The sequence below is a fragment of the Monodelphis domestica genome, chromosome 1 (assembly GCF_027887165.1).
Source record: "Monodelphis domestica isolate mMonDom1 chromosome 1, mMonDom1.pri, whole genome shotgun sequence".
NCBI lineage: Eukaryota > Metazoa > Chordata > Mammalia > Didelphimorphia > Didelphidae > Monodelphis > Monodelphis domestica.
This window is the reverse complement of record NC_077227.1, coordinates 6,867,489-6,892,090: the sequence shown is the minus strand read 5'-3', so window position 1 is coordinate 6,892,090 and position 24,602 is coordinate 6,867,489. Positions and strand designations below refer to the sequence as shown.

The window sequence follows — 24,602 nt, the reverse complement described above, 5'->3', positions numbered from 1 at the left end:
TCATCAGCCGGAGGGGCCCTGCCAGGCTGGGGAGATGCCGGGGCTCCATCGAAGCACATCGAATTTCGCCAAGATTAATACAAAGCCTCATACTCCGGCAATCTCATTTCACACGGACTCACAGGACGAGAGGGTGAGGCCGGAGTGATCTGGAAAACCAAAGAGGTTAGAATCGTGAGGAGTCAGCAGGAAGACATGGCGGCCTGAGGAGCTGGGACAAGAGGAGGAGGAGTTCCGCTCTCCTCGTTTGGGCTGGATCATGTCTGGAGGAGTTCTGGGGGACACGCCCTAGGCAGAGTAGGCTGAGAAGGACCCACAGGACGTCCCAAAGGCTTGCACTTCTGGGCGAACCTATGGCACGTGTGCCAGAGGGGCTTGTTCTCCTTCCCCTCTCCACTGCACCTGGTCCCCCCACCCAGCAGCCCAGTGGGAACGCATCCTCCCTCCCCTGCCTGGGATGAGGGGGCGGCTCACAGGCAGGGTTGCAGGTCTCTAAAAGGTTCACCATCGCTGGCCTGGGGTATCGCCATTAGACAATGATCTGCCTGAGCCAAGGGCTGTTTTTTGGTCTATCTTTGTTCGGCATTTAACAAAATCGTTGCTCAATAAATCCTAGTTGACTGGAAGACAGATTTCCTTTGTGAAAAGTATACAGCCAAGGTCACGGAAGCAAAAACAAGTCGATGGAAATCTAGTGTGAGACCCTCTGAGTCCTGCCACCCTATGACTCATGGATTAAAGGGACCCTTCCTCATTCGTCCAGGAAGTCGGCAGCTCCCTGAGGATCAGATGAGGACTGAGGGGTGCCTGAGCCAGACCAGGGGCACGCTGAGCAAATCCAGGACGGAAGCTCAAGCCTGGGCTCCTTGAAGCCACGGCCTGCTGGTCGCTTTGGAGAGGAACGCACCGACGGTACACCGAGTCATCGACAACATCCGTGTCTCATCCCTAAATTCTGAGGAAGGATCCTGGCAGGTGCAGGAAGGCTGGGCAGTGAATGTGGGGGAGGGGCCGAAGATGATCCCCTCCAGGCCACGGGCCAGAGAGCCCGCTGGTCTCTGGGCTTGAGGGCTGGCCAAACCTCAAGCGGGGTTTGAGTAGGTAGAACAAGGAAGGAGCCACAAGCTTCTTCCGGGCTCTGAACAACCCCAGGGAGGGCGCTGAGTCCAAAGACCGGGAGTGCTCCCTCCCCCTCTGCCATGGGGGCTGGGGGTGAAGAGACACCCCTTGTGAATGGCCGAGCCCTCGGGGGACTCCGCCTTCGACTGGCTCAAGGTGTCCAGCTGATGTGGATTGCCCCAAGGCTGGGCCATCCTCTAAGAGCCTCCGGAAGGAGGTCCCTGGACCCTCGAGTCCTAGTGAGGTGCCCAGGAAAAGCCACCCGCGGTCCAGACGGGGGCCGGCAGCTCAGTGGACACGCGGTGGAGCTGATCCGTTAACACGGACATCTGGGACAGTCAGACATTTATTTAGCAGCTACCATGTGCCGAGGACCGTGTGCCGAGGACCGTGGGCAGCCCTGTGTGGACCCGGCCGTCCCCTGAGCCCTTCATTTAACAAGAGGAGCCCAAAGAGGGAGTGGAGGGGGAGACATCCGCCCCAGACCCGAGGACGGCCCTCTCTGGGGCCTCGTTCTCAGGGGCGCCGAGTGGCCCCTGTCCCTCCGGCTAAGGCGTTGGGGCTCACCAGAGGCACATCGGGCAGGGCCAGCCGGGAGCAGCGGTGGGCGGCCGGGCAGGGGGCGCAGGGGAAGGGCGGGCGGCTGCTCTGGGCTCTGCTGGAGAGATCGCTGCACCCAGGAAACCTCGGGTCCCTCAAGGAGCTGTGAGGGCGCTTCCTGCTCCCCTTTCTGGTCCTCGGCTCTTTGGCCAGGCGTCCGCGCTCACTCGGCGAGCCCCAAGAAGCTCGTCCAACCCGTGCAGGAGGGTGGCGGGGCCGGCCGTGCGGAGCTCTCCCTCCTCTTGTCCCCCTTTGGGTCCTGCCATGCCCGAGAGCCGGCCGCGGGGAGGGGGGGGAGGGGAAGCTCTGCCCTCGCCGATTGCCTGCAAGCAGCCGCAGCCGGGCGGATTGGGCGCCCGCGCTGGGCGCTTCCCTGGACGGCTCTGTCCCACGTGGGCGGAGCCGTCTGCAGGGCGCTCTTCGGCCTGGGGCGGGGTCAGCCGAAGCTCCGCCTCGTGGGGGGGCAGACGACGGGTCTGTCGGGGGTCCCCCCACGCCGGGGCATCCCCAGGCAGACCCTGCCCTGTCCTGAGCTCCGGGCCGAAGCCTGCGGGCCTTCTGGCCTCCGTTTCTCCCCTTGGCCGCTGCGGATCTTCCGTGGCTCTCACGGCTGCTCTGTTCGGGGCTGCGCCCATCCCAGGGCCCAAGCCCTGGCCGCTCCCTCGTTCTTCTGTCCGTCCATCCCGGAGCTCTTTTCACACCCAGAACTTCCCACAAGATGAAGGTTTTCACTGTGGGGCTCGGCAGCACCTCACAGGCTGTGCCCCGCCTCGAGGCCCTCAGAGATGCTGGGCTGGATAGGGGCGGGGGGGATTCCTCTGGCCCTCCTTCCCATGATGCACCGGGCCTGAGCCCCAAGGAAGGAGCCGCCCTCCGTCCTCTCCCGCCATCCACTGAGGCAGGGTTGGGCCTCCCCCAATCACTAGATCAGGGCGTGGGGGGGGGGCAGGCTCATGCTGCCCACAGAGGAGGATTGGAACGAGGCTCCCCAGCGGCATCTCTCCACGAGGATGCCCACAGGGAGCATCACTGCGGGGGGGACTGGAGCCTCCTGGGCGGTCCAGAGGCTGCCCTGGCTCAGGAAATGTCCGGACAGGCCGGGGCTCAGGCTGGGGTCTGGGGCCAGAAGACGGGGGCAGAAGCAGTGTGCCCCGATGATGGGCAGACTCTCTAGGCTCCCATATCAGAGAGCCAGGGGAGGCCCCGGCCCCGCGACCCGGAGAGCTCCAGAGAGATGTGGGGGCCGGTGGAAGGGTTGGGGGGCTGGAGGAAGTGGGGGGGGGCTCATAATCTGCAGAGCTCTGGAGGGATGCTGGGGGGGCAGAGGAAGTTGGGGGGGCCCTGTGACCCGCAGAGCTCTGGAGGGACTCTGGGGGGGCAGAGGAAGGGTCGGGGGGCCTCGGGAGCCCCTCCTTGGGCACTGCCTGAAGAGGGCAGGAGGGTCAGAGCCGGGGCATGGCGGTCCTGGGCCCAAACACTCACCTTGTCCTCTCTTCTTCCCCAGGCAGAAGCCGCCTCCTGTCCCTGGTGAGTACCGGCCGCCGCCTGGACTGGGATCTGTTTGCGACAAGCCGCGGCGCCCCCCACAAGGCCGGAGCCCCTGGAGGGCTGGCGGGTCCGCCCGGCGTGCTCTGGAGAAGCTGGAGGTGGGCTGGCCGGCTGGGCAGGGAGGGGCGCAGGGAGGCTCTGTTGCGGGGGGCGTTGGGAAGCCGGGGGTCGGCGGCACCCCGAGGAGTGCTTCTCAGGGGGCCTGCTGGGGAGGGTTGGGGGGGGGCGGTACTGCTGGAAAAGAGCTCCTGGGCCCAGACACCGGCCGCGCTAAAGCCTTTTTGTGTCCCCGCCGTCATGGGGGGCCGTGGCTGGGTACGTCGTTCAGGCGGGTCTGGCTCTCCGGGACCCCGTTGGGGCCTTCTTGGCTGAGATCCCGGGTGCTGGCCGCTTCCTTCTCCGGTTCATTTGACGGATGAGGAAACGGAGGCCAGTGGGGGAAGTGACTTGTCCAGGGTCACCCAGCGAGTACCTCTCTGAGGTCAGCCTCGAAGCAGGGGCTGCAGGCCCGGCCCCAGAGTCTGGTTGCGAGGGACGAGGAGACTTCACGTAAGAACCTCGTTTTAATCTTCATTAAGCCCAAACAGTCAGGTCGGAGGTCCCAAAAATCCATTTTTATGGGCCGTTTTAGTCTGTCTCTTTCCGTGGCTGCGACTCGGGGGCCCTCACGGGGGTCCGCGGGGAATCAGAGGCTCCGTTTCAGCTCTGTGAGCTCGGATGGGCCAGCGGGCGGCCTCCAGATCTCTGCCCACACGGACCATTTCCTTCCGTTTGTTGGACATCCGAAAACCTCAAAGCATCCTTTCAAGGAGTCCATCGGCCTCACCAGCCTGCCGCGGGGTCTGGTCTGCCAGCCTGGGCTGCCTTCCTCTCCCCTGCCCGTCTGTCTGTCTGTCTGGGGGGCCACAGCCAGGGCTCATCCGGGCTTAGTGAGGAGTTCTTCGAGGCTGGAGGCCATGACGGGCTCCCTTCGCTCACCCAGCGCTGGAGGCTGGACAGACTCCCCAGGATGGCACGAGAAGGCGCGTCTGCTCTGGGGAGCCCGAGTCGATTCAGCATGTCTCGATGCCTTCCTCTCCCGCCTTATTCCCAGGGCCGTCGGGCCGGCCCTTCTCACCGGCCAGGCTTCTTGTCCTGCCATGCACTCTTGGAGCCACAAACGAGGCGGCCCGAGCCGGGGGCCTCCCCCTCCTCCTCTCCCAGGACTGACCTCCCCCACTTCCTTCCTAGCCAGCCTCCCTGAGGATTCCTGGGAACTTGCTGTGGGGAGCCAGTTTGTTCAGTCAACTCCTGGTCTCCCCTTCGAGGCACCAATTGCCGTTTGCCTGTATTGGCAGCCTCGGGGCTTAGGCACATAGTAGGTGCTTGGCAAGTGACTATTGGTTCCAGCACATAGTAGGTCTTGGCAAGTGACTATTGGTTCCTGGACATAGTAGGTCTTGGCAAATGATTATTGGTTCTTGCTCATAGTAGGTGCTTGGCAAAGGTTATTGGTTCCTGCACATAGTAGGTCTTGGCAAATGACTATTGGTTCCTACACATAGTAGGTCTTGGCAAATGATTATTGGTTCCTGCACATAGTAGGTCTTGGCAAGTGACTATTGGTTCCTGCACATAGTAGGTATTTCATAACTGAATATTGTTTGATTGAGGTCCGACGCTCTGCCAAAGACTGAGTGAGGTGCTGGGAATGGAGAACAAAAGAAAAACAGGTTGTATTCTAAAATGCAAAGTTTAAATTCTTTTGGGGAGTAAGTTTAGGTTTAGAAACACGCCACCTCTCCGAATCCAGAAAGTGGACTGTTTGGAGAAGGCACCATGAAGATGCCTGCCCAGACCACACGCTGCACCAGAAGATCCAGAGTGAACTTTGCCATGTGGTGATCCGAACAGCGTGGGGTCGAATGCATTTGTTTTGTATGTATACTCTTATGCCGAAGGGCACGGCCCCCTGACTGGCTTTGTGTCAATGCGCCTGGTAATCACGGATTTTGTTCTCTTTTCCTCTTATCCCCAAATTATTGTAATTTCAAAGTTGGTTATGTTTACAAGATCCAGTGGAAAGACGAGTCTTCCATGGATCTCAGTATAACTGAAAATCTGTGACCCTAGACAAGAACTACATTTCCCAGGAGCCCACTGACTTCCTGTCATTACGTACTTCCTGTAGGCAGGGGATATTAGGCAAGGACGGGAAGGTTCCCGCCTTTTTTTTTGACCCTGTTGGCAAGCGTGGCCGTGGTGAGTGGGGATTTTGAAATGGCTAATCAGCCATGGGCACGTGGTCTTTATTTTGTATCCTCAATAATAATAATTATTCTTGATCTAATTTTAATTTTTACAACGTCCTGCCCCCACATTCTAGCTTCCCTCAAACCCCAAGGTCAGCCCCCCTCTTATGGAAGACCTTTTCCATTCCCTCAGCTGCGGGGACTCCCCTGCCCAAAATGGACTTGCCTAGATTTTGCTCACAACCCACGCCTCAATGCTGTCTCCCTTCCACGATGGCCTTCTCCCTGCTCTTCTGGGACGTGAGCACCCTTATTCCTTTCCGTGCCTTCTCTTCCATTGGAGCGCAGCTTCTTGAGGGTCTCGCCCGTCTTGGTGGCTTCGCCCCTCAGCGCACACGAACTGCTCCTTATAAACGTGGGGATGCATGGATGGGGCTCCCTGGTTTCCAGCAGAGCCAACAGGGGGAATGACTCACCCAGAGTCACTGAGTGCTCTTCGGAATATTTCCAGAGAACAGTCACCCCCCCTCCCCCGGCTTCCTGCTTCCGAGCCGGCCAGTCCACTCTGGGAATCAGTCTTTCCGCCTGCTGAAAATTGGCCCCAGCCCCAGCGAGGAAAAGGATTAGCTGTTCCGGCTGTACGCAAGCCAGAGGCTCCTGGAGCCAGAAGGAGCCCCGGATCTGCTGTTACAAGATGGATGTGTTTATAAAGGAAAATCTGTGTTTACCGCTCAGCGGCTGCCTCCACAGAGCCGCTTCCCAGCACCACCGGGCTCTCGGGAGACGGCCTTGGCCGAGGGGGCAGCGTCCGCTCCGAGGCTGCCCAGAGAGTCTGTAGTGACCTCAGGGGCGGCTCCTGCGTCCCGGGAGACCCGGGCCTCGAATGGCCGGAGACGAGGCCGGCCGCGGCTCTCTGCCTGCAGGACCCACGGATGAGAGCTCAGCCCGTCCGGCTGCCCCTCTGCGGAGGGGGCTGGTCAGAAAGAGGCCCCGCCAAGATCCCCTCCAGCTCCGCTGTCACGGGCGTCCCCGCCGGGCCTTCCTCATGAACTAGAAAGAGGGCTGCAACACGGCGCCCTGCCTGGCTCTCGGGCCGTTTCCACGAGTTCTCCTCTTGGGCCCAAGGGGTAGGGCAGCCTTTCCCTGAGGCCTTGGGGGCAGGGGGGGCTCCTTCCTCCCACAGCAGCTGGGCTGGGCTGTAGACTGAGGCAGTAGAGGGTGTTTGGTTAGAAAATGGTCATCAGCCATCGGGCCAGGCTACTCCTGGCCTCTCCTTCTGTGCTCTGGAGCGGCGTGGACAGAAGCAAGTCAGAAAAGGTCGGCGCCGCCTTCTCCCCAAACAAGGGGTGACGGTGAGCGGGAAGGCGCCCCTCCCCCCGCCCTCTTCTCCCCTCTCTCGCCTCCATTCCATTCACCAGGTGGTTATCCAAAGGGATCCACAGCAGAGCAACAAGCAGGAACAGTCCTTGGAAGACGTGTATGATGAGAGGGAGAGACAGACAGAGGGAGAGACGGACAGACAGACAGAGAGAGAGGGAGAGAGACAGACAGACAGACAGAGGGGGAGACGTACAGACAGAGGGAGAGACGGACAGACAGAGGGGGAGAGACAGACAGAGAGAGAGACGGACAGACAGAGGGAGAGATGGACAGACAGGGGGAGAGACGGACAGACAGAGAGAGACAGAGAGGGAGAGAGACAGACAGACAGAGGGGGAGACGTACAGACAGAGGGAGAGACGGACAGACAGAGGGAGAGACGGACAGACAGGGGGATAGACAGACAGAAGGAGATAGACAGACAGAGGGAGAGATGGACAGACGTGGGGGAGACGGACAGAGAGAGAGACGGACAGACAGAGGGGGAGACGGACAGAGGGGGAGATGGACAGACAGAGGGGGAGACGGACAGAGGGAGAGAGACGGACAGACAGAGGGGGCGAGGGAGGGAGACAGAGACAGAGGGAGAGACAGACAAACAGACAGAGACACAGCCAGCCAGCTGTCCTCAGCTCCAGTTTGACAGTGACAACTGACGTCCTCCACTTTAGAGAGGCTCACAGGGCTGGGGGGGGGCTCCATTTTTGCTGCTCCCTCCCTGCCCCCCACCTTTTGGGGGGTCTCCTCTTGGTGCTCGGGAGCAGGCCTGGGGGCTCCGGGAGCCCGGAGGGGCCGGAGGGGTTCCTCCCACGTTGCTGCCATCGAGCCAGCTTTGAGGAAGCAGGTTTGTGGCCCGTTTGAGGAAGAGGCCCCGGCGGAGCGCCCATGACGGGCGCCCATCGGTGGTCACAAGTCTTGCCGGCGTGATCTGTTCTTTCCACTTAGGCTCATCCCAGCCTCCTTTATAAAGTCGAGCCTCGGCCTGAGAGGCAGCAACCCGGCGGCAGCCTCGCTCTGGGCAGAGGCTTGTTTTGTGCCCCCCTGTGCCCCCCCCCGCCCCCCAGAGATGGATTCCCTGCTGCCAGCTCGGCCGCGGAGCCTCCTTGTCCCAGCAGCCAGGAAGGTGAGGCGAGCAGGGCCGGGGCTGGCTGGCATCGGCTCGCGCAGCTGGGGGCTCTCGGGGGCTTGGGCAGGGCAGGGCCGGGCAGGGCCTTGGGTGGCCTCCCCGGCCGGCGCCGGCTCTGTACTTCCTTTCAGGTCCGCAAAGTGGTTTCCCTCCAGGGTTTCTTCTGAGTCGGAGACCCCCCCGACCCCCCCTTCTTTGATCCGGGCTGGAGCCGTGACTTTGCATGTCTACAATTGAGGCCCCGGCTCGGGAGCTCGGCCTCTGGGGCTCTCGGGGCCCCCGGCTCGGGAGCTCGGCCTCTGGGGCTCTCGGGGCCCCCGGCTCGGGAGCTCGGCCTCCCGGGGCTCTCGGGGCCCCCGGCTCGGGAGCTCGGCCTCTGGGGCTCTCGGGGCCCCCGGCTCGGGAGCTCGGCCTCTGGGCCTTCCCTCCTTGTCCTCATGGCCCGGGAGGAGGCTGGACGAGAAGCACCCACCGGGGAGCCTTGTTTTTCGTGCTCCTCCCAAGTTAGGGAGGCAGGAGAAGTGGGGCGTGGGGGGGACCCCGAGACTCTTCAGGGGGCCTCCTTTTCCCCAGAGCCCTCCTCCTGTTCGGGTGCCGGGATGGCAGCCTCGGGGCTCCCCTGGGCGCCCTTCTCCGCCCTCTTGTCCCTGCTCGCACACGAAGGGGAGGCCCCGGCTCTGCAGGGCCCACTGCCCACTCCGAGGCGGCTGGGTCGGGATGGGGGAGGTGGCACGCGGCGGGCACAGGCTGGCAGTCGCCCGCGGGCAGCAGAGCCAGTCGGCATCTCCTTCCTCCGAGAGACGCCTTTGGATTCGTTCCGGCCCACGACGAGGTTTCGGAAGGCACGTGGGGGGGGCAGGGGGCGGGGCCGGATTCCAGGCTGGGGGTGAGCCCCTCCCCGCAGCCCCCCCCCCCAGGCAGCAGCTGAGTGGGGCGACGGGCCACGGCTGGCACCGAGAGCGGCTGCTCAGAAACGGGCAGCCACGCGTGGGTTTTGCCCCGGATTCTCGGCATAGCGGCCCCCCCCCCTCCCCCGGGCTCAGGCCGCGGGAAACAAAGGCCGAATTGTCCCGGGGGTGAAGGTCTGCCCTGGCTGCAGCGGCTGGCTGGAGGTGGGATTTGAACCCAGGGCTCCCTCCGTGACGGCCTCGTCTTTTTTCATCGCTCCAAGAGAGAAGCTCCCTGGGGGAGGGGATTGGCCTGCCTCAGTTCCACAAGGAAAGGCTTTGCGTCGTGCCAGCCTGGGAGCCGTGATGGGACAGGTGCCAGAGGGTGGCGCCTGGGCCTCGGAGCTGGGTTCGAATGCTCCCGCTGACGTCCCCTGCTCTGGGGGCTTTCCTTTTCGCCGTCTGAGGCTCGGTCTCCTCCTCTGTGCAGGGGACAGTAGCGGCCGCCCTCGTCTGGTACCGCTGGACCGGCGGCGCTGGTTCTTGTGGACTCGTGGGGGCCGCGGTGCCGCCCACCCCGCAAAGCCTCCTGGGAGCGAGCGAGGACTGCGGTGGCCTCCCCTTGTCCGCGATGGGCACGATCCTGGGATGTTCCTCTTCCCGCTCTGCGCCCGCTGCCTCACTACCTGCCCGGCCAGTCGAGGGGAGGCCGAGGGAGGGCAGGGAGGCTCCGGGAAGCCGCTCTGCGGGCCGTCGTGTCGCCAAGTGCACGGCTGCGTGTTTCGGGCGCGTCCTTCTCCCGGGGGGAGCGATGGTCCTGGGGGGCTCCTCGAGCTTCCGGGGGTCCCGGCAGACGGGGGGCCTTTCTGCTGAGGGGTGACCGAGGGGCCCCGACATGTGGAGCGCAGCATAGACGCCGTTTCTGCCCGAGCCCTGCAGAGCCTCCCCGAGGAGGCCCCCCCACGTGTGTAAAGCACACGCGCGTGTGCAGGGAAGCGGCCTGCAGTGTGCACACCCTGCTGATAGGAGGTGTGACAGCGCATGATGTCATCACTTGCGGTAATGATAGTCTGTCACGTGATCAATGCTGTCAGGAGGGACGGCGTGCCAGGCGTGGGGGACGACTTGGGCAAAGGCGAGATGGCGGGAGGGTGCGCTGGAAGGCCAGGCCGGAGCCTTTGACCAGGGCCCGCCGCTAGGGAAGGCTGCAGAAGGCCAGCCGAGGAGTTTGGAGCCGAAGTCAGAAATGGATCATGGGAGGCTCCCTTTGGTGGCCTGATCGGAGGCTGGGAGGCTCGCCTGGACCTGAACCAGGCCGTGATGGGGGGGGGGGGGGCAGACGTGGGAGGGGTGCGGAAGGGACTCGGCCTGGCAGCTAATTGCAGATGTGGGCTGCAGAGAAGACGGAGATGGGGCTACTTTATGCAGAGCCTCTCCCTGGAGTTTATCACCAAAGGGTGGAACTCTATCAAAAAGGAAGAAGCCCCCCCTCCCCCTCCCCCACCCCCTCCCCTGTCCCCCTTCCCCCGGAAGGCGCCTTCTCTCATGTTCCACAGAAAGATCTGGGGGGGGGGGGCTGCTCTGTGCCAGGTCCAGGGGGAGGGGATTGCGGGGCTCCTTAGCCCAGAGCTGGGGCTGCACCAATCAGGAAGACAGAGCCCTGGGAATGGGGCTTCTGCCTCAGCTACGATGCTCCTGGGCCCAGAGGGGCTCCCCGTGCGGGGCTCCCTTTACAGACGGGGGCCACAAGCTCTGTGTGATGGGGGGCGGCTACCTTCGCGAATGGCCGGGGCTGGAACCCTCCTCCATCCCCTTGGGGCCAGCCTGGCAGGGAGCTGACTCTCTGGGAAGGGGGCCCGCCTTAGCTCAGCTAGTGACCCAGATGTGGTTGTAAAAGGCAAGAAAACAATGGACTCTGCTCTAGGGAGGAAGGAGGGAGGCAGGGAGGGAGGGAAAGAGGGAGGGAGGAAGGAAGGAAGGAAGGAAGGAAGGAAGGAAGGGAGGGAGGGAGGGAGGGAGGGAGGGAGGGAGGGAGGAAGGAAGGAGGGAAGACTAAAGCTTTCTATGTTCAGACATGGGTTTTTTCTTTTTCTTCTGCATCTGTAATTTCATTGAGGCAGGAAGCCCGCAGACATTCCTCCCATGGACGTGGGGCAACAACTCTTCTGTAATTTGTTGGCTTGGGCCGCTGGGCTTCGGGCAGATGGTCCTCGGTCACACAGAGAGGCTGCTCCAAGGCAGGGCTCTCTGGGCTTTTTCCTCCCAGAGTCCCTTTCTGCCTCTCTGCCGTCCTCAGTGTTTCTTGCGCTGCCCTGAACTGCAGAGATGAGGGAGGAAGAAGAAGGTCTTGAACCAAAGCTCCCGCCTCCCTCCTCCCCACCTGAGGGCTTTGCTCACCCTCACGTTTGGGGGGGGGGGATGAGCGGGGGGGGGGGGGGGGGGGATGGCCAAGCACGTGAATGCAGTGGATTTTTTCCCACAACCAAATGCGACTTCATCCTCATAGGGAGCTCCCAGTGATCAGCTTCCTCAATCCGTGCAGAAGAGCGTGGGAACGGCCTGTCCAGGGACACAGGCAGGACTGGAACTCAAGCCCTGACTGAGCTCTCCGTGCCTGGCCCCATTAGAAAGGACAAAGGAAGACTTCTCAAAAGCAGGGGAAGACTTGGATGCACTGACGGGAGCCATCAGGACAACAGTGACCCCAAGGCTGGAAAGGGAATGGAATGCAGAGAATCCCAGGGACCCGGCGTGACTCTGGAGGACAGTGGACGCTTCAGCCTCTTTTTTAGGCTAATTGAGTGAAGCATCCCAGAGAGACCCTGTTGGGAAGCCGAGATGCTACTGAACAGGAGACGTCCGTAATAATTCCAATTGGTGACGACAGCATTTCTTTAAGTTTGAAAAGTGCTTCCTGGGATCTCCATTGATCCTCACCATAAACCTGGGAGGCCGTGCTCTGATGGCCCCCATTTTACAGATGAAAAAACCGAGATGGAGGCTAGAACCTGCCCGGTTACCCCGCTAGCAAGAGACAAGGAACGACTAGAACTCGGCTCTTCCTGACTCCCCTCCTGCCCTGGAGCTCCTCATCCAGCTGGCTTCCATCAGCCTCATCCGAGCTCTGAGGTCTCGAGATCGGGTCTTGCTTGGCTTCTTCGTGCCCGGCTTCTCTTGGCCGGTACTGGGAGTTGGGTGATTAAGAATGGATAAATCAATAGAGCGAGTAAGAAAGGGCTTAATTCCGCCAAGCGAGCAAAGCACAGAGCCAGAGACGCAGCCCTGCCACGCTTTACCAAGGAGCCAAGTTCAAAAAGAGCCCCAAAGCTGGGTCTCAGCCAATGTGTCTTCAAGCCTCCCTGCAGGAGATGAGAACCACGTAACCCAGAGAATGCTGGGTAAAAGTGCAGGGGCAGCAAGAATGGGGAAGAAGAGCCGGCTGGGACAGCCCCGAGCAGAGGCGCCCCTCAGCAGCTCCTTGCCACTGTCAGCAGCGGCTGAGCTGCCCTTGCCACTGCTATTCCCTCCAGGATGCCCGACATCCAATGACTGGAATGGAAGGAGTCAGAGAAAACAGCCCAAATCACAGGCGGTGGATGTTGCCTGGCAACCTGGCCATTAAACATGTCTCATCTTAGTGAAAAGGCAGAGCCCAGCCATAGCACACCCATGAAAAGGGGGGAATCCCGTCTTCCTGGTGAGCGATTTGTTTGTTTAGGCGAGACTAAGAAGGAGCCCCAGGATTTGTTCCATGGCAGGCTGGATCAGTGGAGCGAGAAAAGCCCGAGTTCAAATCCTGCTTCAGACTCTCACTACGGGACCAAAATCCTGCCTTCCCCAATGCTCCCTCTGCTAGCTCTTTCCTCTTCATGCCCTGTGTGGTGGCTTCCCCCAGGAGATCGTTGGGTCCTTGGGCGCAGGCAGGGGCTGCCTTTCCCTTCTGTTTTTGCCTCTAGTGCTTGGCACATAGTAGGTGGTTCCCAAGTGTGGAGGGAGCCGTCTCAGCCTCACTGCTCCCATCCCAACAATAATAGCACTAACAGTAAAGGGGATCGTCACTGTCCCCTGGGCTGGATTTCTTCCCACCTCTGCTCCCACAGACAGTGAAGCCTGCTTTCATGGCGCCTCCAGCCACAAGGGAGGCAGCCAGCCTTCTGGGTGGCACGAAGACCCCGAGTAAAATGGAGATTTGAACCCCAGACTAATTTAGTCTTTACACCAGGGAGCTGTCCAGCTCCAGGCTGCAGGTGTCGGACTCTGGCTTGGTGCTCCAGCATGGAGCTTCCCTTTCTCTGATTCTTTCTTCCTTTAAAAACTGTTAGCTCATGTCCTCGGACCCTTTATCCACCCCTTCACTGGAGAGGCAGGTGATGAGATGCCTGTGAGACTTTGGGGAGCTCTTGATCTCCCCACTCCAGGAGGGGCTCCCTGGCTCCGAGGCCCCTGCGGGCTGGAAACCTGGGAACAATGTGGACAAATGAGCCACCAAGATGCCCGGATCAGGCTCGAGTTTGGCCTAAAGTGATGCTGCATCTTGTTATTGATGTGGAGCAGCTAGAGAGTCAGTGCGGGGTTGCCAGGCAACAGGAGCTCCCTGTGCTGCAGATGCAGTCACAAGGCTCAGACCTTCAGCTCTCAGGCTTGTCAGACCCACCCCAAGTCCCCTCCATGACCTCAAAGGCTGCAATCTGTGGGCCCCACATGTGGAAGGGCAGGAGGCTGCCAGCCCTCTCTGCTCCCTCATCACATTGTTTTCAGGGGCCACCGAGGTGGTTTGCTCTGGTTTCTAGAAGTTTGGGCCTGAGGTCAGGAGGAGACAAGGCAGAGATCTGTGACTTGTCCAGGGTTGCCCTAGGAAGTGCTTGAGGTAGGTTTCGAACTCAGTTCTTTCTGCCTTGCATTGACTTGAGTCTTCACCCTAAAGTCTGTCTCCAGGGCACTCCTGGTCTGTTCAAGTTGTGCCCCCGTAGGTCCTCCCCAGTCCTCACCCCCTTTGGATGGGCACACTCTGGCGGCAGCTCTCTTTCCTTTGCCTCCAGTGGACGATAAGCCACCATGGCAGAAGCCCAGCGAAGTCCCCTCCTTTTTGTGCTTAGCCCTTCCCCCACTCCATCTCTATATCCAAGGTTGTCTCTGGTTTCCTGGTTCTGCTTGACCTGAATTAGGGCTCTTCATTTCCCTCCTTTTCAGCTGAGCACTAGAAAGCACTTGTTATTGGAAACCTATTCAGGTAGAAAGACTGAATCGAGAATTTTAATATTTTTAAGGCCTAATGCAGGTGAGAGAATGACTCTCAAAGCTTCAAAGTGCGCAGAGGCTCTGGGACACTGAGAGAGAGGGGGGGGAGAGACAGAGAGAGAGTGAGGGAGAGGGAGAGAGACAGAGATACAGAGAGAGGAAGAGGGAGAGAGAGAGAGAAAGAAAGAGAAAGGAAGGAAGGAAAGACAGAGAGAGAGAGAATGAGACAGAGAGAGGGAGAGACAGAGACAGACAGAGAGAGGGAGGAAGAGAGAGAGACAGAGGCAGAGACAAAAGGAGACATAGAGAGAAGGGGGAGGGAGGGAGAGAGAGACAGACAGAGGAGGGAGAGAGAGGCAGAGAGAGACAGAGGCAGAGACAAAAGGAGACAGAGAGAGAAGGGGGAGGGAGGGAGAGACAGACAGACAGAGGAGGGAGAGAGAGACAGAGAGAGGCAGAGGCAGAGACAAAAGGAGACAGAGAGAGAGAGAAGGGGGAGGGAGGGAGAGACAGAGAGAGACAGAGAGAGAAGGAGGGAGAGAGAGACAGGGAGAGATACAGAGACAGAGAGAGGGGAGACAGAGGGAGAGAGAGAGAGAAAGAGAGGGAAGGAGAGAGACAGGAAGAGAAGGGGGGGAGAGAGACAAGGAGGAAGAGATGGGGAAAGAGAGAGAGAGAGACAGGGGAGGGGGAGCGAAGGAGGGAGAACTCATAAAAACCCAGTGGGAGCTGGAGCTGTACAGATGTAGAACTCAGCTGTCACATTAAAGGCACGCAGCAAACATTTATTGAGCGGCTGCATGGGCTAGGTGAGGCTAATGACCGAGCTGGGGGAAAGGAAAGATGGCCTGAAGCTTGTTCTTCCTTATTTGAAACCCGCCTGAGTTTTCCGTGCCCCGTCCTGCCCCGATGCCACTTCTGTTTTCTGCAAACACTGTCTGTGCCAGCCTGCAGCTGCCCGTTGGAGCCAGCTCTGTTCATTTGCGCCCACGGCTGGCAGCGGGCTGGGAGAGCTGCCATCTCCGCTCTGCCCCCCTCCTTGGCCTGTGGCGTCGCCACGCTCGGATTTGGCCGCCCCGCCCCGCCCCGCCAGGGCCCGTTAGTGGCCGGTGTCGAGGCCCTCCTTTAGAGGAAGCCGCGGCCCGGCCCGGCTCGAGGACGCTTCCTGTCTTGGGTTTCTGTTGGCTGCTCCGGCGAGGAGGGAGGCAGCCCGAGGCTGCCTAGAGATGCTTAGCATTGCCATGGCAACCCCTGCGCGGGCGGCGCCCTCAGGGACCAGGCAGCAGCGCGCCAGTCCCGGGGCAGTCAGGAATCATTAGCGGCCGCGCTAGAATCTCTCACAGCCCCTCAGAAACAAACCCGGCGGTCAGCGGCAGGTTCGGCCCCGGAAAGAGCTTTGCAGGCTTCCCGTTTCACACTGGACGAGTCACGGGGGGAGCTGCTGGGCTGGGAATGGAAATGCCAGCCGGCCCGGCTCTGTCTGAGGCAGCCGTAAATCTGCAGAGCCGCCGACCATGGCCGGGCTGCTTGTCGAGAGAGAAACTAATGACCAGGCTGGGGACCGAGTCCAGAAGGGGGGCAGCAGCCCAGGGGCTCGCTTGGCTTTCAGCTGAGGCAAGCGCCTCCCAGGAGCCTCCCCAGCCTGGGCTCCTCCCTGGGTCTCCCTGTGGAAAGATGGGGCTGCCTTGAGGCCCCTTTGATGGATCCCCAGGTGTTGGGGGCACCTTTGGGCCCCCCAGGTTCTTCTTTGATGTGGCTGCTTTTATGTCTGGGGCAGTTTGGCCCCAGCGTTTGAACTTACTCCAGGGGAGGGCTGGGGGGGGGGGGGGCTCTTTAAACATCACAGGATGGGGAAATGGGGGAGGGTCCTGAACATGCATCCCCATCCCCACCCCCACCCCGTACTGTGAGGAATTCCCTACAGGATGTCCTGATGAGCTGAAAGATCCTGAGAGAATGGAAGCTTCTGGAGGGCAGGCTGGCTTCCTCCCACAATGTGGGCCGTTTGGGAGACCCCCTTGGGGCAATATGTTTGCCCAGTGAAGCCTCTGATCTCCATTCTTGGGCTCCTCCGGCCCCCCTCCTAGGCCGGGCTTCCCACAAGTCCTATTCTGGGGTCTGCTGTGCCCCATTAAAGGCCATTCATTTTTTATATTATTATTAATAATATTATTTTGCTCCGGTCAGGGGCCTAGGAGAGGGAAAAGCCTGAAAACCCCAAACGAGAGCCTTTCTTCATCTCCTGGTGTCTGTAGGAGGCGCCTTCCCGAGGGCCAGAGTTCTGAAACAGTTGATTTGCGGGGGAGGGGGGGCCAACCACATTTAAGTAGAGAAAACAAAGATTGTCTGGGGAGGGGCTGTCAGGAGAGGCTTCCTGGAGGAGGTGGCCTACCAGGGAAGCCCAGAATAAGGTTAGGCACTACATTGGTTGAAAGGGCCCATTCTTGGGCAGAGGAAATGTGGGCTTCTTCGGGGGTCGGCTGAGCTCTGTTTCAAGCTATTCCTATCCTGTGGGGCTGCTCTGCTCTTGCGCCTCATGGCGGGCCCGAGGCTTCCCCGTCTGTCCTCTTGGAAGGGGGCCGTCGGGGATGATGCCCGTCACTTGCCCGAGAAGGCCACACCGGCCACTCCGGCCACTTCGGCCAGGGTCCAGACCCTCTATGGGCCCAATGAGCTCCGATTCTTCGCGTTCTGAATAAGTGTCTAACCCTAACCACTGATCGTGCCACATGGGGGGGGGGGGACTCTGGGCCCCCCCGGAAAGGGCCCTGGGACCAGGCACCCCCCCAGGCATTTGTGCTGAGCCCAGTGCAGCTGGGGCAGCTTCGGAGAGGCCATGGGAGAGCTCGCCGTTGTTCCCGAGGAGGCCGCCTGCCCTGGATCAGTCGGCAAGCATCCGCCAAGCGCCTACTGTGTGCCCGGGCGATGCGCAGCCCCCTGTCCTGGGGAGGGGGAGGGCCGCCCCTTCCTTTTCCACCCCTGCACAGAAAAGCTCCTGAGAGTCCCTTTGACGTGAGCCGTAATATTTTTAAGTTGGCAGCCACAGTACTTGTCAGAATTCTCCTCCATTGACACGCCTAAGCTGAGGACATCTCGCCCTCGTCCTCCGTGAAGTGGGCGGGTTCAAATAGCTGACCACAAAAGTGCAAACAAATCCTGTTTTGGCTTTTAGCTTTAGCAGGGCCTGTTGAAGAAGCTTTTAGAGGGAGCCGGCCGGGGGAAGGCCTGGGTTCAGGTTCCACCCATGTGACTGTGGGCCCGTTCTCCTTTTGTCTTTCTATGCTCAGAGCCTGGCATGGGTCCGGCCCACTGAGCAGCTTCATTTATTTATTCGTTTATTTATTTGTTTGTAAAAGCCCTCACCTTCCATCTTGGAGGCAGTGTTTGGTATTGGCTCCAAGGCAGAAGAGGGCTCGGCCATGGGGGTCAAGGGACTGGCCCAGGGTCACCCAGCCGGGAAGTGTCTGAGGCCAGATTGGAACCCAGGACCTCCCATCTGTGGGCCCGGCTCTCCATCCACTGAGCCGCCCAGCTGCCCACATGGAGCATGTTTATTAAAGCTAGCAGGAAGCCTGGAAGGGCACCTCCTCTTGGACAGAACAGAGCTTTAGGAGGTCACAACTGGAGAGGGGCATAGATGGGGTGCCGGTTCTCAAGCAGGATGGGAAAACAGTCCAAAGAGACATCAAGGCATCCCGGGTGTGCTCCCCAGGAAGTGCTCTGTAAGCACTTTGTGCCAGGCACGTAGTAGGTCCACTCATATTCATTGGCCTCCTACTGCGTGCCTGACTCTGGGTGAAGTGCTAAAGATGCAAATACAGGCCAGTAGAGAGTCGTGCCCTGTCCTAATGGAGGGCTGTGTCCCATCTAAGGGCATGCATGGGGCGGCCATTATGGATAAATGGAGGATCTGGGAAGAGCTTGTCTGTGGGAGAGAAATCCTGGCCTTAGAGGAGACTCTGACAGGGTTGTAGAGATGAAAGGAACCTCTGAGGGGTCTCAGATCCCAGATCTAGAGCCAGAACCCCCTCAGGAAGTCCCGCTGGCTCCTCTACAGATGGGGAAACTAAGGCAAGGGCTGGGGAAGTAGCCGAGATCCCCCAGGAGGTGAGGACGGCTGATTGCTTCCCCCCAGAGTCACATTTGGCTTCTCAGGGTTGGGACCAGCCTCTGAAGGGCACGGCGGACCCCCTCCCCTCAGGTGCATGTTAGCCGCTACCCCAGACTGAGGCAGAGGAGCGCCCACACAAATGGCGCTAATGCTGGCACTGTGGAGGGAAGGGAACTCCCAGTGTGGAGTGCCGCTGCGCTGCGGCCAAGGAAGGAGATCCCCATGCGGGACTGAGCCCTGTCCCTCTGCAGCCCAGCCTCCGGGGAGAACCGGCCAGCCAGGGCTTGTGGAGCCGGCAGAAGGGAGCCCGGTGAGTGGGGAGCCCCTTGGGGCCACGGAGGCTGGAGAGGGCCAGGAGGCCGGTGCTGCCCAACACTGGGAGGAAAGTGGGGACCCCCAAACCGCCGCCCCTGCCTTTACTGCTGAGGAAACTGAGGCCAGAGAAGACGTTCAGACTCCAGGCCAGAGGACTGGGCTCTGGGCTGAGGATAAAAAGGAAAACAAAGCTGACCAGCCCTCCCTCAGGGAGCTGACTTTGTGCAGAGAGACTGAGGAGGAAGAGCGGACTAAGGCCGGTGCTCAGCGCTCCGCTGCTCCCCCAAAATCCAATCCCAGAGCTTGAGGCTCTGCCTCAGGAACCACCATCAGCTTCCCAACTCAGCCCCACGTTGGCACCAGACACAGGACAGAAGCAGGCATCGAGGTGGCACCACGGAGAGCTGCAGACACAGAGTCAGGAGGACTCAAATCCTGGCTGGCTGGGTGACCCTGGGCAAGTCACTGCATCCCCCCCGAACTGCCGAGAGCTCTCCAGAGCTGCAGTACAAGGGTGCTTCGACCAGGGTGCTCCAGTCCGATTGCTCTAAATATGGGGACTGAACATCTGCTCATTGGCACAGTGGGACATGCCTGCTGGGTGGAGGGCTGCTGGGTAATCGTGGGAGGAGGCAGACTCCAGACATACCCCCCAGCACCGCCCAGGAGTCCCAGAGGGGGAGGCAGAGCGAGGTAGAAGCCTGCAGGCACCCGGGAGACCCGCTCTGTCCATCCAGTCATTCAACAAGTATTCTGTAAGTCCCAGCTTCAAATCCTGCCTGCCGTGTTAATTGTGTGTCATGGATCAGGTCTCTGAGCTCCACGGAAATAGCGCCCGGCTCCCCCCCATTGTGAGGACTGTGAGATTTAAAATGATTGAGGTCTTAAACTGTAGTGATTAAAATAGTGGAAGATATAAATTGTGATAGATATAAGAGAGGGTGAGTAAATTTGACCACAGAAAATAGGTTTCACTACAGTGTCTTGGTTTTAAATCAAATATAAGGTGGTCACCAGGGAAATATTCCCAATTATTCAAATACCCAAGTCAACTGGGTTTTATAGAGATTTTTAATTAATAATATAATGAGGAATTAGAGAAAGAGTAGGAAAGGAATAATTATGAAAGGCCTCAAGCCAATATGGCCTAGACATGAGTCTTAAGAGAGAGAATCAGTCAGTCTTTTAACACTCACCACAAGGTCTGTCTAAACAAGGATTCTAGTGACACCAGGCCAGCTCCATCTCAGCTGACTTCACCAGAGAGCCTTCCAGCCAGAGACTGTTCCAAAAGGCCTCTCTCCAGAGCCTCCAGAGGGACAGAGTCCCCTTAGAGGAGCTCCAGCAAGACCTCAGAGATTGTCCTCCAAGAGCTTCCCTTCTCCAGAGCCTCTCTCAAGAGATTCTTCCCAAGCGGTCCTCATCAGAGATCCTCCAAAAGGATTCCTCCAAAAGGATATATATCTCCTCAAGAGATTCTGCTTTTTCTTATATAGGGAACTTTCTCCTATGTCACCTCTCCTAAGTCCTTACATCTACCAATCACTGTAGACGTTTTCCAAAAGACTGCCCATCTAAATTCCTGCTAAGTCAACTAATCTCCTCAGTAAGTCTGAACAAGAGAAAACACAGCTGAGTCAACTAATCTCATTAAGAGAAAACTTGCCCGACCCTTTTAGGTACCTAGCATCCCATTGTATCCATTCTAAAAACAGGCCTGGCTCAAAGAACTCCTTGCCTTATTATAAGCATGGGTCCAAGTACTTTCATTGTTTAGCAAGGAGTTTTCTCTCCTAAAGCAGTCTTAAGTACGGGTAGAGTAGGGGTCCTCCCATAGCAAGAAGTTTTCTCCCCTAAAGCAGTTTTAAGTACGGTTGGAGTAGAGGTCCTCCCATTTCTGATCCTGGCGAGTTCTCACAGTCAAAATGGGGAATGTTTCCAGTAGGGAATTTGTTCCAATTAAGAATTCCCCGATGGGGAAATTTTTAACATTCACAAGTCTGAGAGATTTCAAGATTTACAGGACCCCATGAGAAAATGGGTCAGCTGCCAGTAACTCTGGTTACCCTCATGGAGGAGGAGGAGCCAGAGCCATGGCGTGGACTGGAGAAGAGCCGGACTCTGCAGATGGGGTTTTTGAGTGGCAGAAGCCAGTGTGGAATCCTTAAACCCTGAGTGATTTCCATCCGCTTCTCCTCTTCCCCGTGGCCACTCTGGGATCCAGCTCCTCATCAGTTAGTCCGTCAACAGGCCTTTGTTAAAGTCTCCCTGTGTTTGAAGATCAAGGACCAAGGGTCCAAAGAACTGTCCTGCCCCCACCCCCACCCTGGAACCCCCATTCTATCGGGGTCCAGAGAGCACACAAACCGCAGTGGAGGCAGCATCTAGCCGAGGCTGGGGGAAGCCAGAGGCAAAGGTGAGAAGGGAGGGCAGTCCAGGGGTTCAGGACAGCCTGGGACAATGCCCGGAGTCGGGAGATGAGGTATCTTGGTCCAAGAAGAGCCTGCGTCACTCTCTAGTTGAGGATGTGGAGGAGTCTAAAGGCCAGGATGGGCCCCCGGAGCTCGGGGGCAGAATCTCTGCCTGGAGGGGCAGATTCCCTCCCCAGGGAGTAGGGAGCCCCTGGAAATGTTTGAGGCAAGGGCTAAGTGCATGAATGGGCTGGTGAAGACAGCAGAGCTTAGGATGGGCTGGAAGGAGACGGGGAGACGAGACTGTTATTCACTGCAGGAGAGGAGCTTCTGGACTGGGCTGTTGGGACTTGGAATACGAGGCTGGAGAACTGTCCAGACGGTATCTGGGGTGCGCGGTTTAGAGGAGCCCAAATGAAGTAACCGGTAAAAGATTGTTTTTGTAGCTTTCACTGGGGCCTGGACAGAGCAAGGCTGAGATGGGAGAGACTGGTTGGTGGGTGGTTAGAGAAGGAAGAGCTGGCTGGAGGCCGCCGGGAGCTTTCCCCACCTGCCCAGGAGAAGACCCTCACCTGGAGCCAGACTTTGCTCATCAAAGGCAACTTCTGCCACCCACCTCAGGACTAGAAAATAGGCTCGAGCAGGACTTCCTTCCGGGGGGGCTCCAAAGTCCCCTCAACTCTGGATCTGGCTCCCGGACGTCTCTCTCTTCCATCGAAGTATTTATTGAGCATTGATCCTCCCTGATGTCAGGGGCTGGACGAAAGAAAGCATCCTGACTCACTCGCACTCATGTGGGAGACAGCAGGGGCACATAGCTGTGTATCTAGCATAAAGTGAATGAAGAGAAAGACTGACAAAGCAACCCAGTAAAGGGGGCACCTAGGGATACAGGGGATCGGATGCCGGGCCCGGAATGAGGACGACTCACCTTCTAGTTCACCTCTGGCCTCGGACACTTCCTAGCTTTATGACCCTGGACAAGTCACTTGACCCTATTTGTCTCAGTTTCCTCATGAGCCGGAGAAGGAAGTGACAAATCTCTCTAATATCTTTGACCCCACCACAAAGAGTCAGAGGTAACTGAGGAATGACTGAAGGACCGAGCAGGCTGTCAGGGAGGGAGAGAGGAGCCCAGCCCTTGGGTGGATGGGTCAGAGGGAGGAGCGAGCACATTCCAGGGATGGGGCTCACCTGAACAGCTCCATAACTAGCTGGCCCTCTCTGGGACACAAGGGTTTCCTCCAGGTAGTTCTACCCGAAGTCTTGGGTGGACACCTTTGCAGAAATGTTTGGCATCTCAAAAAGCCCCAAAGCAAACACACGCTCATGCCAGAAGCAGTCCTGGAGCGACCGTGGGGACAAAGAAAATACTTCCGCAGGGTTTGGGCCGTCTGCACAGGCTGGCGCAGGAAGCGGCCCCTGACCCGAGGGAGAACGTTTGTGTATCGACCCGGCTTCGTGACCGCTTAGATGGAAATGTTCGCCTCGCGCTGGCAGGGGGCAGAATGGCCACGACCCGGTCCAGGGGTCTTTCTTTCTGGGGAGGGAGGGTTGGGGATCTGGGTAGGAAGTGAAAGCGACGGAAAGGCAAAGTGCACCAACGAACGACAAACAATCCCAGTGGAACAGAAGGTGTTGCTGTAGGAAGCATCTTGGAAATGGGCACACGGACAGCTCAGGTCTCTGCGTGTTCAGTGCTTCCTAAGTCACAGACTCGGGGAAGCTCCAAGCTAGCAGGCCCCCGGCGGTGGCCCATCCATCCAGTGACGGTTTATTGGAAACATGGCTGTGAGCATCGGTGCAAAGGCCCCGTGTTGTCCGTTCCAGGGCCTCGGGGGTCCTGGCTGTTCCTTCCAAGTCCTTTGTCCATTGGTTCCCTTGCTCTGTCCTCCGCGTTCTCTCTTCTCATTCGACTTCTTCTCTCCTCATCACTTCCTTGAAGCCTTTGCAGATCTCTTCCCATCCTCCCCCCTTCTCAGGCCAGGCCCTGTGACCTGGACGGAGATCTCCTTCCGGGGACATTGCACGAGGCACTTCGTCACACACAGAGGGTCGGGAAGACCCCAGTTGGTCTCCCTTCTGCCACGAACCAAGCAGTTCCATAGCTCAGCCGAGAAGAGGCCTGCCTAAATCATGCGTCCATTCTTTCCTCGTTTCTTTGCTTTGAATGTTTGCCTTACATCCAGCCAGCCAGAATTGACTGGTAACGTCAAGAAATTTGAGTTCAGTTCCATCCCGAGATAGGTAGAGCTGTGTAACCTTTGGCAAAGTCACTTCGCTTCTCTTTGCCTCAGTTTCCCCACTTGTCAAAGGGGACAACACTAGCCCCCAGCTCCCAGGGCTATTTTGAGGATCAAAGGAGACGGCTCTCTAAGACTCGAGTCCAGAGATGCATAGATGAGAGGAAATGTTCTCATCTGGGAGTCCTTAGCCCTGTGGAGCCCAGCCCCATCTCTCTCTGAACTTTCCCCCTTTATGTAAGCATTCTCCTATCATTGACACTGCCCCCCCCACCCCGTTACATGTATTTAAGGCCATGCAAGTATCTCGCCTCATGGTAAGGGGAGCGGCTGTCGTCTACAGGCCACGGAGGTCCCAACGTAAACCGAGTGGCCGTCTGGATGTGGCTCTCTGTGCCGTGGTACTGCCACGTGGTTCTAAAATCCTTCAGTCCTATCAGCAAGGTATGAGCTTTCCTGTCTGTGCCGTCCTCGGCACCAGGTGCCCCTGCTTTTAGGGACGCGGATGGATGCGCGGTCTACCCAGGCTTGGGCGGCTTGTGGCCCTTCCGGTGTCCGGGAGGCCGAGCAGCTTTTCGAGGGATTCTCCGTCCGGTCAGCCCCGGACGGTTTGGGTCTGGCCCTTTTTGGCATTTGTTGGGGCGCATTTTTACCCATCCTGTCTGCTGGGTCTTCGTCATCTCCTCCTCTTCCAGCACCCCTCCTTAATGCAACGATTCCTTCTTCTTTGAACCAGAAAAGTTCGTGGATGCTCCCCCGTCCTTCCGTTGTTGTTCGAGTCTCCTGGATGCTGGCCGGGCGCAGCCGGCCAGAATCCACTGGCACTGCGGTGGGTGGAAGAAGACGATCCATTTGCAATAACCCAATTCTTTCCTTGCCAAGAACATTTGTTAAGTAGTGGCTCCTGCCTTTCCACCAGGCTCCGGCTTCTCCCAGGGGATGGCTTTGGTCCCATTAGCTCGGGGGTGCTTAAGAGCCAGGAGAGGCCAGGAAGCAGCATTCATTCAGTCAGCCCCGATAAAGCACCTACTATGCTCTGGACCCTGCCGTGGATCAAGTCCCTTCTGCCTCCGCCTCCCTGTTTGCTTTTAAGTTGGGGGCGTTCCCAGGCCCCGCCTTCTTTCCTCTTCTGGATTTTTTCTTTTCTTTCCTTTGGGATTTGGCCTTCGCTCTCTCTCCAGGCAGAGCTGCTTCAGGCTGGACTCGCCCTCATGCTCCCTCGGCCTCTCCGCACCACTACTGAGGCAGGGCCAGAAATGCCCTTTGCACAATGGCAGACGAGAACTTGGCCCGAGCGTGGTTTTCTCCTGAAGATGATTCTGTGGCTCGATTCCGTGACTGTATTCCTTGCCGAAGCCCTTCCCCCACCCCCACCCACGGCAGGGAACCTTCC

General features: G+C 58.8%; 1 protein-coding gene across 7 annotated transcripts in view; it reads left to right on the top strand.

The window, feature by feature from the left end:
* Positions 1–24,602, top strand: part of PTPRE (protein tyrosine phosphatase receptor type E) — a 112,927-nt gene that overhangs the window by 35,720 nt on the left and 52,605 nt on the right. For 2 of the 7 annotated variants that reach the window (XM_056795104.1, XM_056795085.1), the window contains exon 2: positions 3,224–3,246. The gene's annotated coding sequence lies outside the window, so the exon portion shown is untranslated. Of the gene's footprint in view, positions 1–3,223; positions 3,366–15,410; positions 15,506–16,045; positions 16,541–24,602 lie in introns of those variants that run through there. The other 5 variants (XM_056795099.1, XM_056795084.1, XM_056795086.1 and 2 more) reach the window with 4 other exon arrangements.